This window comes from Rosa chinensis, chromosome 3 (assembly GCF_002994745.2).
Source record: "Rosa chinensis cultivar Old Blush chromosome 3, RchiOBHm-V2, whole genome shotgun sequence".
In the NCBI taxonomy this organism is placed as follows: domain Eukaryota; kingdom Viridiplantae; phylum Streptophyta; class Magnoliopsida; order Rosales; family Rosaceae; genus Rosa; species Rosa chinensis.
Window position 1 is genome coordinate 32012133 of NC_037090.1, and position 22376 is coordinate 32034508.

The following is a 22376-nucleotide window of genomic DNA, read 5'->3' on the forward strand; positions in this document are numbered from 1 at the left end:
TTAGCTCGACGTACATACGGACGACCCTTCTTCTTTGGAGTTGTCCCCATCGATATTGGAATCTCCACCAACTCACCAAGTTGAAATTCCGGAGGTATAAATGCCGAACTAGGTTTAAACACCTTCTTTCTCACACCCAAACCCAATTGTGGGATTTTTCCATGTGGCGACCCAAATGGGTATACCACAGCGCCGTAATATTAAGCCAATAGGAGCTCGATACGTCGTAAACATACTGTAGACCTACCAACTTAATACTACAAGGCCTTATTGAAAATACAATTTTTAGAAAATAGGAGACCAAGAAAAACTTTTAAGAAAGGACTTTAAATCAACAACCCAACATTCAAAATAACAAGTCTGGAAATGCTTAAAAACAAAGTGGGCAAGTGCACTGTGGCGCCTTAGGGCTTACATCATAACCGAAATGAAAGGAGTTCAACAATAACAATAAAACAAAGGGGTGAGGCGCGCTCCCAGGTAGGCGGACCTCACAGGTTTCAACATGGAATGAAAAACGAGTAAATCGATGGAATACCAAAAGGGAAGAACTTCAAGCAACAGGAACAGCAACACACGAACTCGGCCAATGACCCACTTCTAATCCAAATCGTCCGAAATGACCTCGTTGTAACCTGAAATGTAGGGGTGAGCATTTCGTCCTCGCTAGCCCAATAGGGGCCGACCCAACCTTAGTTAGGTTTGAAAACTAATAGGTAAAACATAACTATTAGAATATAGATTGCGCGCATTTGTAAAATCGAGTAAAACAAATGCAAACAAAAACAATCATAGTTGTTTCGTTTTAGGAGATCATATGCAGCATGCTTCACACAACTTGGAGCTCCGAGATACTTACCTGCCGGCTAAACTAAATAAATCGGTGACCGACCTGGTTCGTCATCCTTGGAGAACCGGCCAACTACTCTATAGTCTTTATGGCTACAAGTAGCGAATGTGTCCATTTCCTGGCTCTGAGTCTCCTATGACTGGTTCACTGTCTGTACTCACCTTTCCTCGACAAACATAGGAGCACAGCCCCCTCCGGAGGTTCACGGTTATCGACACCGTGGGATCCCTAGGAATCTACGCGTCTAGGTCTCATTCACTTTCAGGTCACAAACAAACATACAAAGGGTACAGTATCTCAACATGCAAGTCTAGCCTCGGTTTTCGCAATCAACAATTATCAATTTTGAAAACAAATGTACCACGAGGCATCGACTAATGAACAACCAAAAATACTTGCAGGCAACATAATATTATACTAGAGCATTCCACATATACCGAAAAGCCTCTAATAAGGAAGGGACAGCTCACCCTACCTGGAAAATGCTGGCGTACTCCACACTCTGATGCTTTCCGCTTAAGCTTCCTTAACGATCGTGTTTCCTGAACCATTACTTAATTTGTAAGTAATTATCCAGGTAAACATCATGATCAACCTTAAGTAACCGCGTACACTAAATCCTTTTTATTTCAATGAGACCATTAATTATTTCTTTCAACCTTTACCAATTTGGGAAACTAACTTCTTTCCTAAAAAGGAAAACGTCCTTATCGCTCCGCTAAACTTTCGCCAATTTGAGCGACCAAAGTCGAGTCGATCCTAACGTTTTACGAGGTCGGTCAACCATGGTCAACTCTCAGAGTTGACTTCTGACTTTTGATCAAGTATTCCTTTATTTACAATTATTTATTATTTATTAAAAATAAATAAGTAAATAATTCTTATTTATTAAAAATAAATAAGTAAATAATTATAAATAAAGTTTTACTTTTATTTTTACCCATTTACTTCTCCTTTTTCACCTTTTCATTTTTACCACTTTACCACAGTAAAACCTCATTTAATCCAATTTTTACCATTTTCTTTATTTTCCTTTTCTTCCAAAAACAAATCCATTTCTTTTCTTCTTCCTTTTCTTTTTCTTTTGGCCAAAACTACACAACCATAATCACCAAATCTTCAACACCAAAATTCCAACACTATGAAAATTATGCTAATAAAATCCTACTAATTAAACCATCCTCAAATCTCTATTTTTCACAATTTTTCCAACAACAACAATAGCTCAACATAATCAAAATCAACCAAATAAATTCCAAAAATTCTAGGGTTTGTCCAAAACCCATTCCTTACCCTTTCTTCTTCAAAAATCACGTCCTATTCCTTCTCCTTGGCCTTCTTCACCTACAAATCCGTCCAACATCAACATCTCAACCAAAAAACTCTAAAACAAGGTTGCATGGATAGATCCTTACCAAAAATCCTTGCCAAACCCATAGCCTAGCTTCATGGTTTAAGGAGAAACCGGATTCATGCAAACAAAATCACAAATCCAAATCAAAAACTCGGATTTAGGAAGAAATAGATGTAGATCGGATGAATAGAGGCTAGATTAGGAGGGGTATTACCTTGATTTAAGCTTGGAAAGAAGAAATCACAAAAAGCCCCAATTTAGCTTCGGGTTCTAGGGTTTTGGAGGGTTGGATGGCCAAATTTCTTTGTTTTGGTTGGAGATATGGAAAGAGGGAAGGAAGAGAAGAAAATTTGGAAATTTTGGTGAGGATTGGGATTCCGGCGACGGCGGCAACCGGCGGCGACTTCTGGAGAGAGAAGGAAAAGGATGAGAGAGAGGGAGAGCTGAAGAGAGAGAGGGAGAAGTGAGAAAATGAGGAAGAGGCTAGGGTTTTTGAGGGAATGTGTTCCTTAAATACCTCTCCCAAATTTAATTGTGAAAAGTCAAATCTGCCCCTCCTTTTGGGCCAATGGACTTGGGCTGCTCCTATTTCACTTTCCTCTTGATTTTCCTTAAGCCCACTCCGAAAATTACCTCTTCAAACATCCTTATTTCTCCGATACTTCACCGAATCCTTTCGGAAAAATTTTCCGGGCTTGTCCTAAGCCTCGATACTTTAAAAATACTTTTCTATACCCAAATTGGATTTTCTCCAAATTTCTTAATCCTTTAAATGGCCTCAAAGTCTTAACCTAAGCACAAATACTTTTGTACCTCACGAATACGTAATTTCATACGTTACGACAAATTAAAAGAAACAATAATAAAAAAAAAAACGGCGGTCTACATTCCAGCAGCAAGCCCAACAGACAGCCGAGCAGACCCCTCATTTTCCTGCCCAACAAACTGCAGCCCAGTTTGAATCCTAGTCAAACCTGCGGTCAACCCTAATTCAAAATTAGGGTTTCCCGCTGGTTTTTCCAGAGTTGCAGCTGCACTGTTTGCAGCCCCCGACGCCGGTCCACCCTCATCCACCACAGCTTCTCCAACCCCCGCCGTCACCAGACCCAGCTCCAGAGGTGCCTTAGAGAGTACCTCCAGCCCCAAGACCGCCGCCACAGACGCCTCCGATCTGGATGTAGATTCCTGACCACGGCTCAATTCGCCTCAGCCCGGCACTGCCAACGAGAGCGCCTCCTCCGCCAGCCTCCTATCACAAGAACCACCCCCATGGCCGAAGAAAGCACAAGCCACACAAAGCCCATGGCATTTCTCATACTGCAGCTCCACCGTCACCGAAACAACCGGTGAAAACTCAAACCTCCGTCGCACCCAAATTCTCTAGCGGACATCTTGAATCACACCAATCCTCTGGATGGAATCCTTCCTCAGCATCGCTCCTTGGTCAACCTGCACGAAGTCCCCTAAAGCCCGTCCGATTAGGGTAAGGGCTTTTTCATTCCGCATCACAATCCATAACCCTTTCATAGCCACCCATACCTCAAGGAGATGTAGCGGCGCCGTATCGAGGGCATAGATTCCGTCATAGTCTGCCAACAATAACATGGAGTTGTTATAGAACCAAGGACCTCCAGAGAGTACTCGATTCTTCACCTCCATCTCCTTAAATTGGAAGACAAAGATGTCCTCCTCCTCCTGCCGGATCAAAACTCTCTCCTTCAATCCCCAATTATTGGAGATCGCCGCCGAGAATGACGGAAGCACCACTATCTTCTTGGATAGAAGTCGGCCACATAGATAAAAAAATGAATCGTGGACATCATCCTCTCCACCAACCAGACTCACGACGGCCTCCTCTGACATTGAAGGAGACACCGCCGCCATCTTCTTTTCGGGCTCAATCAATTGCACGGCTAGGGCAGAGAAACCCTAGCAGAGCAAAGTTGACTTGAGACTTTTTATTAGCAACCACATTACACCTTAGGCTAACTTAATCTACAATTATGTTTTTACTTAAGTAAGTTAATTAGAATTCTTGAAGTAATTAATTTCGGAGAAAAACATACGTATGTATGTATATGTGTGTGCCCAAATGTGTGTGTGTGTGTGTGTGTATATATATATATATATATATTTTGAAACAAGTATAACTTTAGACATAGAATTTACACCATCAAGGCCTGTGACCCAATATCATATTCTTTTAATTTTGATTAATTATTGACAAACGCCATTTTACTATTATGTTTATCTGTTCAGTACCATGAGTTAGATTTTCTAGCAGATTCCTTCCTCCTGTGTATCAGTGATATTACTATTGGATTGTCATTGTCTAGTCTTCATATTGCACCCAAATGTGATGCCAAATTGTCTAGTCGAGCAGATTCCTTCCTACTTGTATCAATGATATCAGTATTGGTTGTCTAGTCTTCATATTGCACCCAAATATATATAGAGATACACACATAATATATATGTATGTGTATGTGCGTATATAATATATATATATATATATATATATATATATATATATACAGATCCTATCCAGAGCGAGGCATCGCTTTGAAATTTCAGAGCGAGGTTAGGGTTTAGGGTCACTTTTCGGTCGCATATCCACATCTCAACCGTTCAGTTTCTAGGTACTAATGTATAGATCATCTCTACAAAATTTCAGCCAAATTGATAGTCGTTAAGGCATTGATAACTGCCTTAAAGCTAGTACGGTTCAGGTTGGACAGATTTAGTTCGTCCATTGGTTTAAGCGAGTTAGATACCTTAAAGACCATCAATTTCGTTGAAATTTTGCAGAGATGATCTATACATTAGCACCTAAAAACTGAACGGTTGAGATGTGGATATGCAACCGAAAAGTGACCCTAAACCCTAACCTCGCTCTGAAATTTCAAAGCGATGCCTCGCTCTGGATAAGATCTGTATATATATATATATATTGTATAATATATAATTTATATATACATGGTATATATAATTTATATATATACAGTATATTGACTATACATAGTATAGTATTTAATTTACAGGCTTACGGGTCGGGTATTTATGGGCAGGGCCGGGCGGGTTTTTATGGGTCTTTGGCGGGCCGGGCCGGACCGGGTGTTAAACCCCTAAACCAAGACCGGCCCTCTACCCACCTAAGCGGGCTTTTATGCAGGTCGGGCCAAGATTTTACCCGTCAGGCTTATTGCGGGCCTCCATCGACCCACTTGATTTGCAGGCTACATGATGAGGCCTAAAGATGCTAGTTGATTAGCTACAAAATTAGTCTCCTTGAAAATTATATTTTGAAACTGTGAAGCCAAGCGCTTGATATCTCTAAGTAGCAGTTGAATTCTCCAAGAAGTAGAAGTTTTGCCTATGATACTATCAGGTCCAGGGGCCTTAAGGGCTCTTATTTGAGCAATGGCCCTTTCAATTTCATCAGTAATAAGTGGTTTTAATAACTGAGTATTACCGTCAGCAGAGATAATAGACGGAATAATATGACTTCGATCATGGACGAAGCATGATCAACAGAAAAACAATATCGGTACCCAGAAACAAAGGCCTGTGTTATATCATTGATATCATCAAGCCAAACATCACCTGAGGTGTCCAATTTTGTAGTTTTCTTATGGTAGTAGTTTGATGAAAATAAGCAGTATTGTTGTCTCCTATGGTCAACCAATTAATGCGTGCTCTTTGTGCCCAATACACCTCTAGTCGTTTAATAAGAGAAGTTAACTTCTTATGTAAAAGATGTTCCTGCTGTTGTAAATAAGGATTAGTAACGTCATGATGGAGAGAAGTTTGGGTGTCTATGGAAATTTTGATATATTGCGGATAATGTTGGTAACAAAAATTAGTTTTGAAGATATTTTGAATATAATTCAAATATCAATGAGATGAAATTATGACTATTTAAACGGAAATTTAATTGATATATATATATATATATATATGTTTTTTTTTTTTTAAATCAAACCCAAATTGGATGTTAATATATTCATCACAAGCTAAAATAGGCCGTTACATACTCTTTTGCTACCATCTATAGACAGACAAGAAGATAGTGGTACATAGAAATAGACACCCTAATTAGACATTCAAATGTGTAGACATAGCAAGAATCCTTCTTTGATACTACTACAGAGGCGCTAGAGGTAAATAGAATGCGCACAATTGCTTAGCTTCCTAATACAAAGAAATTATTATAATTAGACAAAATAGAAAACATAGGGTTAAATCAACAGTACAAAGCATCTCCAAGAGAAGGCCTGCTAAAAACCCATTAGGCCTGGTTTGTCCCAGGTATGGCCTCTATCTCCAACACATTGAACCAATGCAGCGCGACCGACGCCACCACGACTGCTCTGCCATGATTCCTGCCCACTAGTCAAACCGCCGCGACACTGCCAAAACCCGTGTCGCCATGAACTTGCTCCAATCCAACTCCCTCGATCCTTGTCACCGTAGATTTCGAATTTCAAAGCCTACACCATCGTCAATCCAAGAAGCTTCAATCGAGACTCTCCAATCCTACACCACATGGCCACCACATCCCAGAGATTTCACACCCAAAACTTGAAGCCAAAACCGCTTACAAACAAGTCCAAGCAACACTGTTGTGAAATTTTAGTTAAAACTCGCAAGCGCACGAATCGTCGTTAGTATAATATGCAAGTACAAGGTCGTTCCAACTGAGGATTGATAATCAATTTAAACCCTAACTCAATTAATCCAAACACAAAATCACATAAACAATCAAACTAAAGAAGATATGGTTTTAAGGTTTTCGACTAAACAAATAATGTGAAAATTAAAGAAAGAAAGAAAGAAACAAATAATGATAAAACCTAGGGTTTTGAAATCAACCATTAACAATCCTATTTATGTTTTCAATGCAATTAGCAGATTCTTTTGTTCCTCTAGATGATAATTCCCGTATCTAAGTCTTCTCAGGTATTCTAGACCATAGTTTTCCTTAAGTGTATGATGCTCTCCCTCTCGGGTAAAGATATTATATCTTAACTATGCAATTTATCCTTCTCAGGTATAAATTTAACATGTGCAAGACTCATTACGCTTTACAAAACAAGGGGATCAAGCAAACCATTAGTCTTTATCAAGTAATAATGTAATTTATCACACTTAATCACAAGAAGCTAATCAAATTATATTGCATCTCTGCTTCAAATTTGTCTTCCAATTACTATATGCAAAGCCCTAAGGTGATCAATCAAAGAACTTAAACATAAAGCATCAATTCAAATAGTGATTAAGCATTCATCATAAAGAAATTATAAATCCATCAATAAAACTTCAAAGCACATAAAAAATCATAATAGAGCATCATCCTAACCCTAGAAAAAGTTTAACAATAGATAACTACGTAAACATAGGAAAAACATAAAAAGAATAGAAAGGAAAAGAAAGGGAAGCTGGATGGGTCGTCTCTGCTCCTTAGGCATCTACATCATGCTCCCGAGACTCCCTCTCATGTAAAATTCGTGCTCCCTTATATAGGGAAGATTTCTGCTCATGTTTCCTTGTAAGACTTGAGAATATATTCTTTTCTTGATTTGGAATGGGAAAAGCTTGAAATATCTTCAATAAAAGTAGGAATAAGTTCCTCATTGAATCCTCATCTGAATTAACTTCCTTAAAACATTAGGATTGACAATCTTGCACCATGGAACTTGAGTTCTCCACGAATGGTTGTAAATTCCCGAGCAGATTTCCTGTCCGACCTATCTTCACTCAAATAATCATAACTTTCTCCACAAGTATCGAAATCCAGATCCGTAAAATTCTACAGAAAGTAGACATCCGTAGCTTTCCAATATATAAAGATCATTGTCTGATTAGATCTGGTACTTTCCCAGTAATTCGGTGAAGTTGGATGTTCTGCACAAGCAGATTCCCAGTCTTAGATTGCACATTGCCTTTCAATCCTAGTTAGCTCATTTTGGCTTCTTTTCTTCTTTCTATGGAACAAACCAACAAAATACTAAAAGATGTAAATGAATCATAAATAAGGAGAACTAAACATAAAAACCAAGATTAAGAGGCATAGAAATATAGGATAATATGAGCACATCAAACACCCCTCAAGAGCTCCTCGAACGTTAGCATCAATCCCCATCAATCAGCAGACCGTACGGCGTAGTCAAGGCCTATGGTAGAGCCGCCACCAGACGATAGCGATCTCTCAGTCTGCAACTCGCCCCTGACCTAGAGTTTTTGGAGAGCTATCAGACTTTTTTCTTTGTCCTTAAAGAATGTAGAGAGAATAGTTGTGTCTTTCATTGATAATAGAAGCCTCTATATATAGAGGATTCAAGTACAATTCCTTTGGGTACAAGGAATCATCACTACTAGAATAATGTCATTAGACATCGACACTATTAAATCGGTCAGGATTGCACCTGATGTTAAAAACCGTGCTAACATCAATTTGTGAAAAAACCGATTTCTATTATTATTATGGACATCGGTTACTTTTGTAACCGATGAGAATAGTTTCATTCGAAAAATTTTAAAAAACGCGGAGGGACTAAGTTTTAAACTTTGACAACCGCGGGGACCAATTATTTCATTCCCCCAACACTTGTATTTTTTCCCTCTTTCTCTAAAATTTTCGAACCCTAGCTAATAACTGTGAGACTCAGTAGCTCATTCACCTTGCCAACCTCATCGTTTTCCAAGCTGACCTGCCTTGAGTTCCCGAAATCCTTCTCCAACCTGACGTGCTCCAAGTCCCCGACTTCATTCTCCTACCTAAGCCGACTGGAGCCGCCTCCGATCTGACCCAGAGTCCCCGACCTCGCTCTCTGACCCTGAGTTCCCGGCCTCGCTCTCTGACCCAACCTCCCTCTCCAGACCTCGAGCTTGAGATCCGATCTGAACTCGAGCTTATTAGTCGACCTGAGCTTGTCATTCTCCTATTTCAGCCGGCTCTAGGTCTAGTCATGTAGGTCCTCTTTCTCTCTTCTCTAGCTTGGTGATTTCCTGTCCGGTTTTGATCTAAAGTACAATCTTTTTTGTTTAATTCTTGTGTATTTGAGTTGGGTTTGTCTTTGAATGGCTTAAAGCTGTGGTATTTTGAGCTGGTGCATACTGTGTATGTGCAGAGAAAAAGGCCCGAGTTTTCTGTTTTGTTCTAGAAGCCTACATTGACTACAGCCAGATACAAACACTTCATTCTATTTTCGGTTTTGTTCGGATACATACGCATTGTCAAACTCAAGCATCAACCGTATTGATCAAGCTCTGAGATATAAAGGTTGGGTTGAAAACGAATCAGAGGGGTTTGGTTTTCAAAGCTTTTGAATTTTTGATTTTTATGTAGCATTTTCGATTTTGATTGTAGGTTGCTTGGGTAGGCTAGAGAAGAGGAGAGATCCAAGATTGTGGTCGACTTGCGAGGAAGGTTTGGGTTTGTTTTGTGAATTTGGATTTGGTTTCTTCTTTTTTGTTTATCATCTTCTCTAATTGTCAGCTTTTTGTGTAAACAATTTTGTGATCGGTGGGTTATAGGTTGAAAAAGAGTGAGAGCTTTTTTCAGTTCGTGTAGGGCTTTGTGATTGGGTTTTTGCTCTATTATTTTTTAGGGCTAAATACAAATTACTACCCTGTGGTTTAGGTCTAAAATCAATTCAGTCCCTGAACTTCTAATTTCATCAAAAACACCCCTGCACTTTCAATTTTGATCTAATAGGTCCAATTTGTTAGTTTTCCGACAATTGAGTTATTTAACTTGTTAACATGGCTCATATATGGCCTATGTTTTATGATGTGGTGTCGAGGTGGTCTGCATAGTCAATTTAGGAGTGAGGCCTACTATTAAAAATAAATAGTTTTTCAACAAATAATCCAACTATAACTTGAACTCATAACAGAATATTAACGAATTGGACTTATTAGATCAAAATTGAAGGTGCAGGGGTGTTTTTGATGAAATTAGAAGTCCAGGGACTGAATTGATTTTGGACCTAAACCACAGGGTACTAACTCCTATTTAGCCCTATTTTTTACTAATCGATTGGAATCTTATTGATTGTCTTTTTGTATGTCGTTAGTATTGATCAAAGGTCTTTTGCTGTTAGAATTGATCAAAGGTCAACTAAGATCAAGACAAAGAAGAGGAGGAGGACGAACACGTAGAGGGCGATGATGTTGATGTTATTCGGAGCGATGCGACTGAAGAAGAAGAAGATGAGGAGGACGATGGATGAGGTTGAAGTTGCCGTGAAGCATAAAACTTGCCAATTTTGGAGATTGGGTTCAGTTTTAAAAGTCAGTCGCTGCAAAACTAGTGTAAGTGTAATTTCTCTGTATCCATTTGCTGTTTTTGGTAACTGAAAAGCTATGGAATTCGCCATAGAATTGGAATTCTTCTGCTCTAAGTGGAAATTTATAAAATGAGTTGCTTAGTTTTCTGGAATGTATCTTATTGGTTTCTCAGCTTATTGTATACACCATGCATTATATAAAAGCCATACTTGCTACTGATTTTGAGTACTGAAAGTAAGTTATATGCACCCTGGATTTTGTTCAGTTTAATAGCTTAGGTGATGAAAGATTTGGACTTTGTTTGTGTAGGGATGTATCTAATGTATCTTATTTTGTCTATACATGTGCTGAGATAAAATTCTATTATTCAAAACAGTTATGACCAAGAATAGAAGCTGATTTTGTATGGGAATACTGACTAGTGGCTGGGTCTACTATTCAAATCTCCAGAAATACTTGAAGCTGTTGGTGCATTTCAAAAGACACCAATGGTAATGCACCAACAAAAGGTATTTGCAACTGGCATGTGGTTTATATTGATGGTGACCAGACTACATTAGATTGACATTAGAGCGGACTTCATTAATAGCACCTGCTGCTACCCTTGATGTATTTTGTTTTTGTTTTGGGATGCAAATGTTGCAAAGAGAGAAAGAAATAAAGGTGCAAAGCAACTTGATCCAAAGTTTGTTCTGAACTTTATTTTTCAAAATTTTGGATATATAGATTATTTCTCTTTTACTTTTCTCATATGGAATGACTTTTCAAAGATGACTGTTAGCCTTCTGTATGGTTTCAGGAAATAGTAGTTCCGATAAGGACTTATCCAGAGAACCTTCCAATAAAAAGTACCTTCACCCTTTGCTCAATCTCTTATGGAATTAACTCTCGGGGAATTATGAACAGGTACCTAAGAAAATCATGGGTAATCTCTGTTTGTTTAAATTAGGAATCTTATAAACTTATAATAGACAAAAATTAGTCATCACATCCTATATCTGTAGTACAGATATGAGTTATGTATGTATTTTGATGCTTCAATTTGTGAAAAATGACAGTTATACACAGTTTTTGATTTTTGAACGAATTAAGTTTTGATTTCTAGGTTAGGAAATTATCTATAATCTAAAGGGCGTGGACTGTTCATTCGCGTGGCCACTGTTCATTCGAGCCCGAAGTAAATGACGCTTTTGCCCTTAATTTTTTCTTAAGTTACATCCCTGCCATTCGGTCTGTTATAAACACCCGCCGACAGTAGAATGCTAGAACTGGAGGGTTTGATTAGATACGCGGCAAGGAATATTGATTTCTGTGGCAAAGGGATTGATTTCCGTCTCTAACCTGCAGTTGATCACTCAGCACGAGATCACTCAGCACGAGGTTATTGAGCTTCCTCGAAGAGAGACAAAGCTCAAGCTTTCTGGAGATCGGAGGCAAATCCCTAAAGCATAGAGTCGTTGCCAAGTCAATCCAATTGAATCCGATAATTTCAAGCTAGGATTCCAAAGTTTGAACATTTAATCCGGTAATTCTCTCACCTAATTCTCAGGTCTGATTGCATCCGACTCTGAATATTGTCTCGATTCGAGTTCCTCTGGGCTCGGTTATTCTGGGTTTTGTTTAAAGTTGTGGTCTTTGGAGGAAATTGGGGGTTTCGAATTTCTGAAATATTGGTAATTGTGGGTTTTGTTTAAAGTGGTGGTCTTTGGATGGGAATTGGGGGTTTCGGATTTCTGAAATATTGGTAAATGTGGGTTTTGTTTAAAGTTGTGGTCTTTGGATGGGAATTGGGGGTTTCGGATTTCTGGGTTTTTCCACTGTTTTGTTTGGTGAAATTGGGTTTTCTGTTTGGTTTGTTTGATCCTCGATTGTGAAATTGGGTTTTGTGTTTGGTTTGTTTGATCCGTGGGTGCTTGGTAGAGTAGTGGCTCTTGCTTGCATTCATCGTTTTACACCCCTTTTCTTTCTGGATTTCTATGTGTTGGTTGAAAAGAGACATTAGGTTGTTGAGTTGAGTTGTTTTGTTCTGTATCGTTATGGAAGTTTGTTAAATTAAGGCTGTTCAATTGCGATGGGTATTTTTATTGGATTATACTTTTTTCTATTTATTTTATTTTATTTATAAGACATTAGATAGTGGCTTCCTTGATTGGATGAATTTTTGTATGTCGTCCTTGATTTGATATGATTATACTTGAAGTGCTGGTAATGTCTGCTGCTGCTATCTGTTTTTATTTGATTTTTTTTGTTATTGGTCTGTTGATTTTGGAGTTTTTGCTCGAGGTAACTTTTCTTTGCTGTTTTCTTTGTTTAGTGTTCTTAACAAGTTTGATTAGTGTCTTTTGGTGGTGAGTTTTTTTTTTCCCCTCTTTTTTGAAAGTGAGTTGTTGGAGTTTGGTTTTCTTAGAGAGGTTTTGGGTTTGGTTTCATAATTATCGTGCTCTGAACCATATTTAATAGTGGATTCTGAGTAAGTGGGGTTCAATGAGATGTGATCTTCAAACAGCTAAAGCATTAAGAGTAATCTTAAATAGTATAAGTGAAAATTGGCTGTCAGCTTTATTTAAAACAACAGAGAGAACAATTTTTGTTTTATGGGAATTTGTGACCAAAGACAATGTTGGGAATTTCTGATGTTAGAACTAATTTTTTTTTTTTTTTTTTTATCTCTAAATAACTTTTGATTTTCCATAATTTGCAGTCTTTGTAAAGTCTGAGGTAGTCAAATAGATAAGGGAAGAAGGGAAATCAGTTTCATCTCGAATTTCATAGGTGAGACTTCAATCTTTTATTCTGTGCCTTTTCTCATTTAAGGATATTTCTCGCTCTCAAATACGATCAAGTAGCTGGTCCTGTGTTAAGTTGATTGAGTATTCTGTGCCTTTTCTCATTTAAGTATATTTCTCGCTTTAAAATAGGACAAGTGGAAGTTATTTGTGAATTTGTGAGAATGTGATTTGAAATTCTTTCTGGGTGCTGTATTTGATGGGTGAAGGATTGGAATAGTTGATGATAAGGAATGAGGTTTTGAATCATTTTGTGATTGCAGTTGATGAGCCACGGCATCCTCTTTTCTTTTTTCCCCGGCTCTCTCTTTGCGCTTCTTTTCCTTAATCATCACTCCTTGATATTGATCGTTGAAATTAATCTAAGTTTTGTTTCTATGAATTTTTTTATTTTTTATTTTATTCGTGTTATTTCTGGGAATTATTGAAGAAGTAGGGATTTTGACCTTCTTGGCTTATTTCTGAGGATCGATGACTTTTTAGGGGCAGTTGCTGCAAGTAGTCCTAACTTTATTACTGGAATCCTCTGATAAGTGCTATGTTTTGTAGAATTCTGTAACTGCTGCAATTAAGTTACCTTCTCAGCTTGGTTCTTTTATTTGTATTAACATTTGGTTGGTGCCTCATCATGTGCACTTTTGTATACAGTTAACATACATGTCCCTTAGTAGTGTCATTGATGCCTTTTTGTTAATCTTCCGCAATATTCTTAATTTCAAAGCTTAATTCTATACATGAACTTTAGTAGTTCACTGTTGTTCCCTTCTATTGCATTATTCTTTTGCTGATATTGATATGAGTTACAGATTCATACATAGTGTTTAACTTTCAAATGAATCTCTGGGATATTTATAGTGAGTGAATGCTGTTCTGTTGGGTTTGTATTACCTAAATAGTGAAGTGATGCATAATAATGGATTTGATATCATTTAACTGTATCCTTTATTATGTATCATTTCACTATTTAGGTAATCAATTTCCAGTTTCCAATTGGTTTCCTCCTCTTAGTAAATTTTTGGATATTGAGTATGAATTTTCCTTGCTCTCAATTTTTGTTTGCAGATTTTGAAGAAATTTTATAAGCAGTGTGATCCTGGTCAGTGGTCACTGTTTCAGTCTCCTTTTCTAAATTTTATTCCCTGCTGAATTAGTATTTGTTGCTGCACCCTTTTTGTATAGATAGAACTGCAGCAAACAATGTTTTTGGAGAGACTCATGACCGACTTTTGATACGCTAACACCTTTTGTATATATACACCTGGAATAACTATTTTTTAGAAAATGTTCCATTCAACAATTGTAACCAAGTTGACCTTAAACTAAGATAGCCTATTTTTTGAAAACTACTATAATGGAAAATGTTTCCAGTAGAAACTTTAATTCATCTTTTGTTTTAGATGATCTGCAGTGATGATATTGTACTATTTTGTCATATTGTACAATTTTGTCTGAGATCCTTGATTTATAATGTAGCAATGGTCTCAAGACAATTGAAAACAATTTTGTCGTCCTTTTAAGTTTAGTTCTATTACATCTAATTCATTGATAATGTTACATCCCACAGCAAAGCGTGGGGACTATTTCCAGCGTCTTCATAGTAATCTCATATTCTGCCTCTTATTTGATCATGTCTTCTATTTTATTCTTATTCTGCCTATTAATCTTATTTGATTGTATATATGTATATAATACGTCCTGTGTTTTAATTTAGAATTTCCAGATTTGCATTTGGAATCAAGGAGAGGGAGCCAATTGTAGTTTGAAACATTAGATGCAGCAAGGTCAGAGAAGAAACTAAAGGTAAGTATTTAATTTTACTTGCAACTTAACCTATTGTATATACTGTCCTTCTGAATTATTTATGTTAGGAGTTAAATATTGGCGAAAGGAGTAAGGAATCAGTAGTTGAGCTAACATGAGTTTCATTATTTTGATTTATGTTTCGCAAATTGAGATATTGAAATGAATTTGCTTCTTCTTCTTAGTTAATTATGATACTAATTCCCCTTGCACTGTTCATCGATTTAAGTAAGCTAACTCTATTGCATTTATATTGAACAATTTAAACCCCTACTCCATTTTCATACTAGAAAATGAATGCTTATCTTGAACCTGGAATCTGAAATAATGTTATTATTGCGTTTTTATGCAATAGGAACATTAGCACAATAGTTTTAAGTATAGCGACAAGGTGGTCACCATATATTATATCTTCCCCCATTTTTTATCTACAGTGCCTATATATTTACTCTTATGACAGGTTAGATCAGAAATTAGTATTGTAACAATTGACTACTTTAAGTTGTTGATAAGTGTGTGTGTGTGTGTGTTTTTTTTTTTTTGTAACCGCAGTGTTCTGTGTACAGCACTCCATCAGAAGACATTGCTTTGTTGGATGCAAAGTCCTTTCAAAAGGTTTGTTCTGCTTCAAGTTGTCAACAACAAAGTGAATCATGTAATTTTCTCTCCTGTAATTTTTTTTTTTTTTTGTCCCTCCTTCCTTTGTTGGTTTTTGCAATCTGGCCTTTGTACAATTGTAGATAGGATAATTGTACAAATACTTCTGATGCATGACTTACTTCATACATACTTCTGATGCTTGGAATCGAAAAGGGATACCACATTGTTTGGTCTTTATTGCGTGTATTGATTTCTATCTATTATTTTTGAATTGAATTTTACAATAGACCAACTTTTTTAGACCCACTACTATGATAAGATCATCTTTTGTTTTAGATGATCAACAGTAATGAAAACAATTCTATCATTTATATCCTTTCCTTTTTAAGTTTAGGGAGTAAGAAAAAACATTATGGTTACGATTCACATCCCGCGGCAAAGCGCGGGCATTGTTGCTAGTTAGTTTTATGATTGTTTCTACATCTTGAGTGATCCACCTTTCCTCAGAGTATCCACCTTTCCTAACACGTGTAATAACAGAGAAAGTAGAAAAAGGTCTAAAAGATTATACCTTTGTGCATTCATCTAGTGTAACAAAACAGTGAAATATACACATGTAATAACAGAGAAAGTAGAAAAAGTTGGTATGTTGGTAAGTCTGTTGCTTTGCAGGTTTTAGAAAAAAGTTGGTTTTGGTTGGGAGCTATAGTAACTACTTCACTCATCAGGTTTCTAATAATGCATAAGAGTTCCTCTATCGCTAGAATGATGGTATGCTACAGTTGCTTTGGTTTCTTTATTGCTAGAGATCCCAAACTGAAAATGAAGCCCAATTATAGCTATAGTAGTCACCCTTCACAAGAGCATTTGTTGGATGATGCTTTAGAAGATGATGATACCAGACTCCTCTCCCTCAATCTTTCCGTCCCCAAATCACCACCATGGATGCCAAGTTGTTACAACCTTCAGCCCGCAACACTTTAGCCTACGGTACCCTAAAGTCTGTAAGACCCATTTCCTATTTGATCTCCAAGACCATTTTTACAACCTCCAGCCATAGCTTTCCTTCCAATCCAGGAACAAAACAGACCCTTAATTGGACAAAATACCATTTGGGCTGTCATGACTGTTGTTGTTGTGCTATAGTTCACTGCAGGTTAGCTAATAATTACTTTTTCCTTATGGTACTTGAGACTAACTAATAATTACTTTTTTCTCATTGTAATTCAGACGTATGATCATGAACATAGCTAATATATGTTCTTAAGGTTTTACTGTTTGTTTGAAAATATGTACACATACGTAATTCATTTAGGATATTGTACACTTGGCCTTTTGGAAATTTATCTAGATACATTTATGCTTTTGTTTATCTTGTTCAGGCTTTAGCTTCTAGCTTGCTGCTGCTTTGTTATATAATTGAAGATTGCTATTACTATGTTTGTCTCACTTTCTGCAATCAAGTTTATGCTGTTGCTGCTAAGGATTGGAATTCTATATTTTAAAACTTCAGTTAACGAGTCGGTCAATTTCTTCTGTTGCTTTGTGTGGTGCTGTCATGACTTACATTGTTATATATATTTGTAGTGGGTGGTAAAGGATCGGAAAGGGTATACCCAACAACAACTTGACGAGGTCCGCATTGAAGTAGCCGACTACTTACAGACTGCTGTAGGTTCTGACCAGTTTCTTGATTTTGAGTTAGGCTAGCTTTTAATTAACTTTTTGTAGCAATTATGAACAAATTAACATGAATACTAATTGCTAGGCTAGCCTTGTAGTAGGTGAATTGGGGTTTTATTTTGCCCATTTTGTAAACTGTTGAGGATGATGATTTCAGATATAATACCCCAATATTCAAATCAACTATTGAAATTGCAATTTATAACAGCAGCTACATCTTTTTTGGACATCATCCTCTTTATAGAATGTGATGTCTAGATATAAAGTTGAAATCAGTTTTAACCATAAAAACTGATGTCCAGTTATACAGATACATCAGTTCCAAAATGAAAATTGATGTTACTAAAATATACGGACATCAATTTTTTGTCAAAAGCGATATATTACTGAGTACCAGACATCAGTTCCAAAATTAAAATTGATGTTACTAAAATATACAGACATTGTTTTTTGTCAAAAAAGATATATTACTGAGTACCAGACATCAGTTCGAAAATTAAAATCGATGTTACTAAAATACACAGACATCGATTTTTTGTCAAAAATGATATATTGCTGAGTACCAGACATCAGTTCCTACAATACTAGACTTTGTATATTGAATCTAAAATCGTGGTATATGTGGTAAATTACGCTTCAAAATCATGAAGAACAAGAAATGTTTATGGGAACCGATGTCTGTAACAGTATCAGTCATCGGTTCTTAAATCAATAACGATGTTAAAACGCAAACTTGTGTTGTATAATCTATATTTCTTTAAGCATTAAATACAATAAAATGTGGGTTTAACAATAGTAAAACATGCAAGTTTGTTATCATTTAAACCTATTTACATCGATTTATAATGAGGAACCGATGTCTAAATGAATACTAGACATCGGCTAAAAACCGATGTCTGGATTTTCCAGATCTTTCTCATCACCCACAAAGACATCGGTCGGGTTTTTGTTTCTCATCTGTTTTTGGCCGATGTCTGGGGCCATAATTCTAGTAGTACATATTCTAACTAAGACTAGGAATCTTAAAACGATCTTCTCCTATTGCAACAATGGAGAGTAATCCTAGTTTGGTAAGGCACACAAAAATCAAATATCGCCGACCAAACATGATGTCATCTTACACCTTGGCGCTTCAAGCGTTGCCCTTGCCCGAGTAATAAAAACTTAGTGGGACAAAAATAACCTTGGGGAGGAGAAAAAAAGTACAACACGCCTTTCACTATTCGAGATCAAACATGTAGACATCATGCCTCCCCTTAATATCGAGATCTCCCCTCAAGTGCTACAATCACGAGAGTTCAGTTAGTTTAAGCATCCTAATGCTCTTCGCATGTTTCTCAAAAATGGACTTCGGTAATGACTTAGTAAATAAGTCAGCCACATTATCCTCAGACCGGTTTTGATTCACTTCAATCTTAAGAAGTGCTTATTGTTGCTGATTGTAGAAGAATTTAGGAGATATATGCTTGGTGTTGTCACCCTTGATGAAGCCTTACTTTATTTGTTCAATGCAACCGGCATTATCCTCATAAATGCACATAGGTTCATCTAAGGTAGACTTCAAACCACATGTTCTTTGAATATGCGTAACTATGGATCTCAACCATATACATTCACGAACTGCTTCATGAAAATCAATACTCTCTGCATGATTTGAAGACATAGTGACAAGGGTCTGTTTTGTAGACCTCTAAGATATTGTGGTGTTTTCCATGATAAAGACATAACCAGTTTGGGAATGACCTTTGTGCAGGTCAAAGAGATAACCACCATTAGTAAAACCCATCAAAACATCACCATGATTTTGATGGAGGGAGGGGGGATGCCACCCTCCAGTGGACGGGGCAGTGATGGCAGCGGCGCTGTGTATAGTAGTAGTGACGGCCCTATGGCCTATAGAGTCTCATTTCATCATGTCGTCCATTCTTTTCTCTTTGTAGGGATAAAACAATCCTAAATCTATTGTACATTTTTAAGTATCGAAAGATTGTCTTTACACCAGGCAATGGCGTCGTGTTGGCGCTGGGCTATTTCTAGCTAACAAGTTCATAGTGAATGAGATGACCAATCTTATGCATTATGCTAAGTACAATAATGCGTCTATTGCACTTAGATAAGGCACTTCAACCTCTAACACATCTTCATCATAATTCTTAGGACGAAATTGATCCTTTTTAGAGTCAAGACTTCGGCCAATCATGGGAGTACTCACAGGCTTCACTTTATCATCATTAAAGCGCCTTAGTATTTTTTTGAGTATAAGCTGATGGGTTATTATCACAAATGGTACCTGAACTTATCCTCTATCTTATCGATGGTACCTAAAGTTCAATTTTGATCACAACCAGTACCTGAACTTTTCGATTTCATTTCAAGTGATACCTATCACTAACTTTCGTTAATGTGATAAAACATAAAATAATTTTGAACAAAAGCTTGACAAATTTCAAATAATTTTGTTTACTAGGTATTTTGATCAATTAATATGTTTACTAGGATTTCATTAAAACTATAAAACTTTTTTTTTTTTTTGGACAAACTATAAAACATTTAAAACTAAAAACTTATCAAAACTTTCGTAATTCTTCTTTTTTTCCTGTCATTCATATATATTTTTAATTGAAGTTGAAAGTTTTTTCTTTTGATAATCTCATTTTTATAGCCATATCAATATAAGTGAAAATAAGTGATATTACAAAAAAAAAAAAAAAAAGGTAATTTTACAATTTATCCTTGAAAAATGAGTCATATGTTTGGTACATGTCAGTTTTTAACGAAACATTAACGGAAGTTAGTGATAGGTACTACTTGAAATGAAATCGAAAAGGTCAGATACTAGTTGTGATCAAAATTGAAGTTCAGGTATGTCACGCCCCAATTTTTAACACAAAAATAAAAATCGATATATATATAATCCCATAATTATACATGCGAGATGATTCAGCCATCAATACAATTACATGGAAAACTTTTTCCTTTTAAATCAAGTACATACCGATGCCCTGAACCCACAAAGTCAATATATACTCGCTCCACAGAGTTATATATTACACGAGTTTACAAATTGAATTGCCACAACAAGATAATAAGTAAATGCTCCTCAGAGTTTACTACAAGCGGAAGTCTTAATAACAGTAAAGTCACAAAAATGGCTTCCTACCGTAAAGCTGCAAAAGCGCTACTTCATTTTCAGCCACGATTATCCTGACCTGCATGATTAACCCCTACACCGTTTGAATGGTGCACTAGGTTGTCACACAACAAACCCGGTAAGCTTTTGCAAGCTCGTATGAGTACGTAACTCAAAACACACATGCACAACTCGTCCAATGAGGAAACCCATCAACTCGTGAAAAATGAACACACACTGTTTTCCCAAAACAACACGTTCTTTTTCCAAAAGAAAACAACACAAGCCACCCCGTGACAAAATCATATAAATTGAAACTCTGACAATTAAATATGATACACAAGTCCTCCCTAGACATTTAAAAGAAAGAATCCTCGAAACTCCCTTTTAAAACACATTCTCAAATCAACACGTCACCCCGTGACAAAATCATAATAATTGAAACTCTGACAATTAAATATGATACACAAGTCCTCCCCGGACATTTAAAAGATAGAATCCCCGAAACTCCCTTTTAAAAACACGTACTCATGAGCATCAGATAGCTCCGCGCTACCCCCTATGATATACAATGGCATGGCAACAGACTAGAGCTCTAACTGATCGTATCCACAAACCAGGCCAAAGGCGTGAAGTCCCTATATATTTGCCTGAGGTCACTCCCAGCAACCCCGAATCCTCAGACCTCCCAGGTCATCAGATCAAAACATTTCAAAGCGGTCACTTAGGACCAAAAGTTACTCAACTCTCAAAAGGAGATGTCACCCCGTGACCTCCGATCATCAGACCTCCCCGGTCGTTAAATCAAAACATTAAGCAAGTCGCTCTGGACCCAAAATGTTAAATTAAATCAAAAGGAGAAATCACCACTTGTGACTCTCAGATCTTCCGACCCCGGTCATTAGATCAAAACATTAAACAACTCGCACCAAATCTTGACACTTTTCAAACAATAGAAATTCCCAATTCCTAAAACAATGTTTTCCGAAAAGTCAAGCCTCAAACAATGGAATGAAACCTATCAATCCCTATTGCATAATCACTCATCAACCCATAAGAATATACATATTTCACATAAATATATATATATATATACACACACACACACACACGTGGTCATTCACTCAAGAATGCCACTAATACCAACTACAGTTTGCAGTTAACTAAATAACTCTTAAAAAAATAAAGGTAACTTCGTTCGTAAATGAACATTGTGAGATTACTCACCTCAGAATCACATAATCACCAATGATCTCAAATCAGTGAATCCCCAAGTGATTAAAGTCCGAATCCCCTAATAGAACAACAACCTTGAAAGTAATGCTAATCGAGGTGAAACCTCATCCGAGACCACCCAAAGTCTCCGGAATGCTTTTACGATCGATGTGACAAAACTACAAGTCGATCGAACGCTCAAATCCTCACGGATCGAATCATCGAACGGTCCGAAACCGTAAAAATCACAACATATTCATACGATCTCTAAAAATTACGTATTGTATATCAAAATGATAGTATCGACGAGTAGATCAAAATCAGGAACAGAAACTATCCCTGAGGTGGCCGGAAACGGCTGGAAAACACCACAACAGTGGCGGCGCCACCGCCGGCCCAAAGTCAGAATTTGGCCAAAGTTATTCATCTCAACTCCAATTACAACTTTCATAACTACACCAACATCAAATTATAAACCAATCAATTTAATTTTACCTTAGAACAAATCGGGCCCATTGAAACCCTAGGATTTCAAAGCTTCGATTTGTCCTCCACAAGTGAAATCGTTCCAAGCTACATTGGGAGAAGCATCTACGTCCTCTGGGCTCCAAAAGCCCTCAAGAATCACCTGCAAAGGTAGCCGGAATCTCCAGTTCTAACGAAGGT

The 22376-nt window shown here is 37.0% G+C and overlaps 2 long non-coding RNA genes across 2 annotated transcripts; one reads left to right on the plus strand and one right to left on the minus strand.

Annotated features, from left to right (window-relative positions):
- Positions 1-1206: 1206 nt before the first annotated feature.
- LOC112195046 lies at positions 1207-2638 on the minus strand. The gene is made up of 3 exons (XR_002934317.2): positions 2266-2638; positions 2144-2194; positions 1207-1392 (listed from the first exon to the last, which is right to left on the minus strand). It is a non-coding gene; the product is annotated as an uncharacterized LOC112195046 (long non-coding RNA).
- Positions 2639-9445: 6807 nt separating this feature from the next.
- LOC121052223 lies at positions 9446-11190 on the plus strand. The gene is made up of 2 exons (XR_005808537.1): positions 9446-9633; positions 10310-11190. It is a non-coding gene; the product is annotated as an uncharacterized LOC121052223 (long non-coding RNA).
- The last annotated feature ends 11186 nt before the right edge of the window (positions 11191-22376 follow it).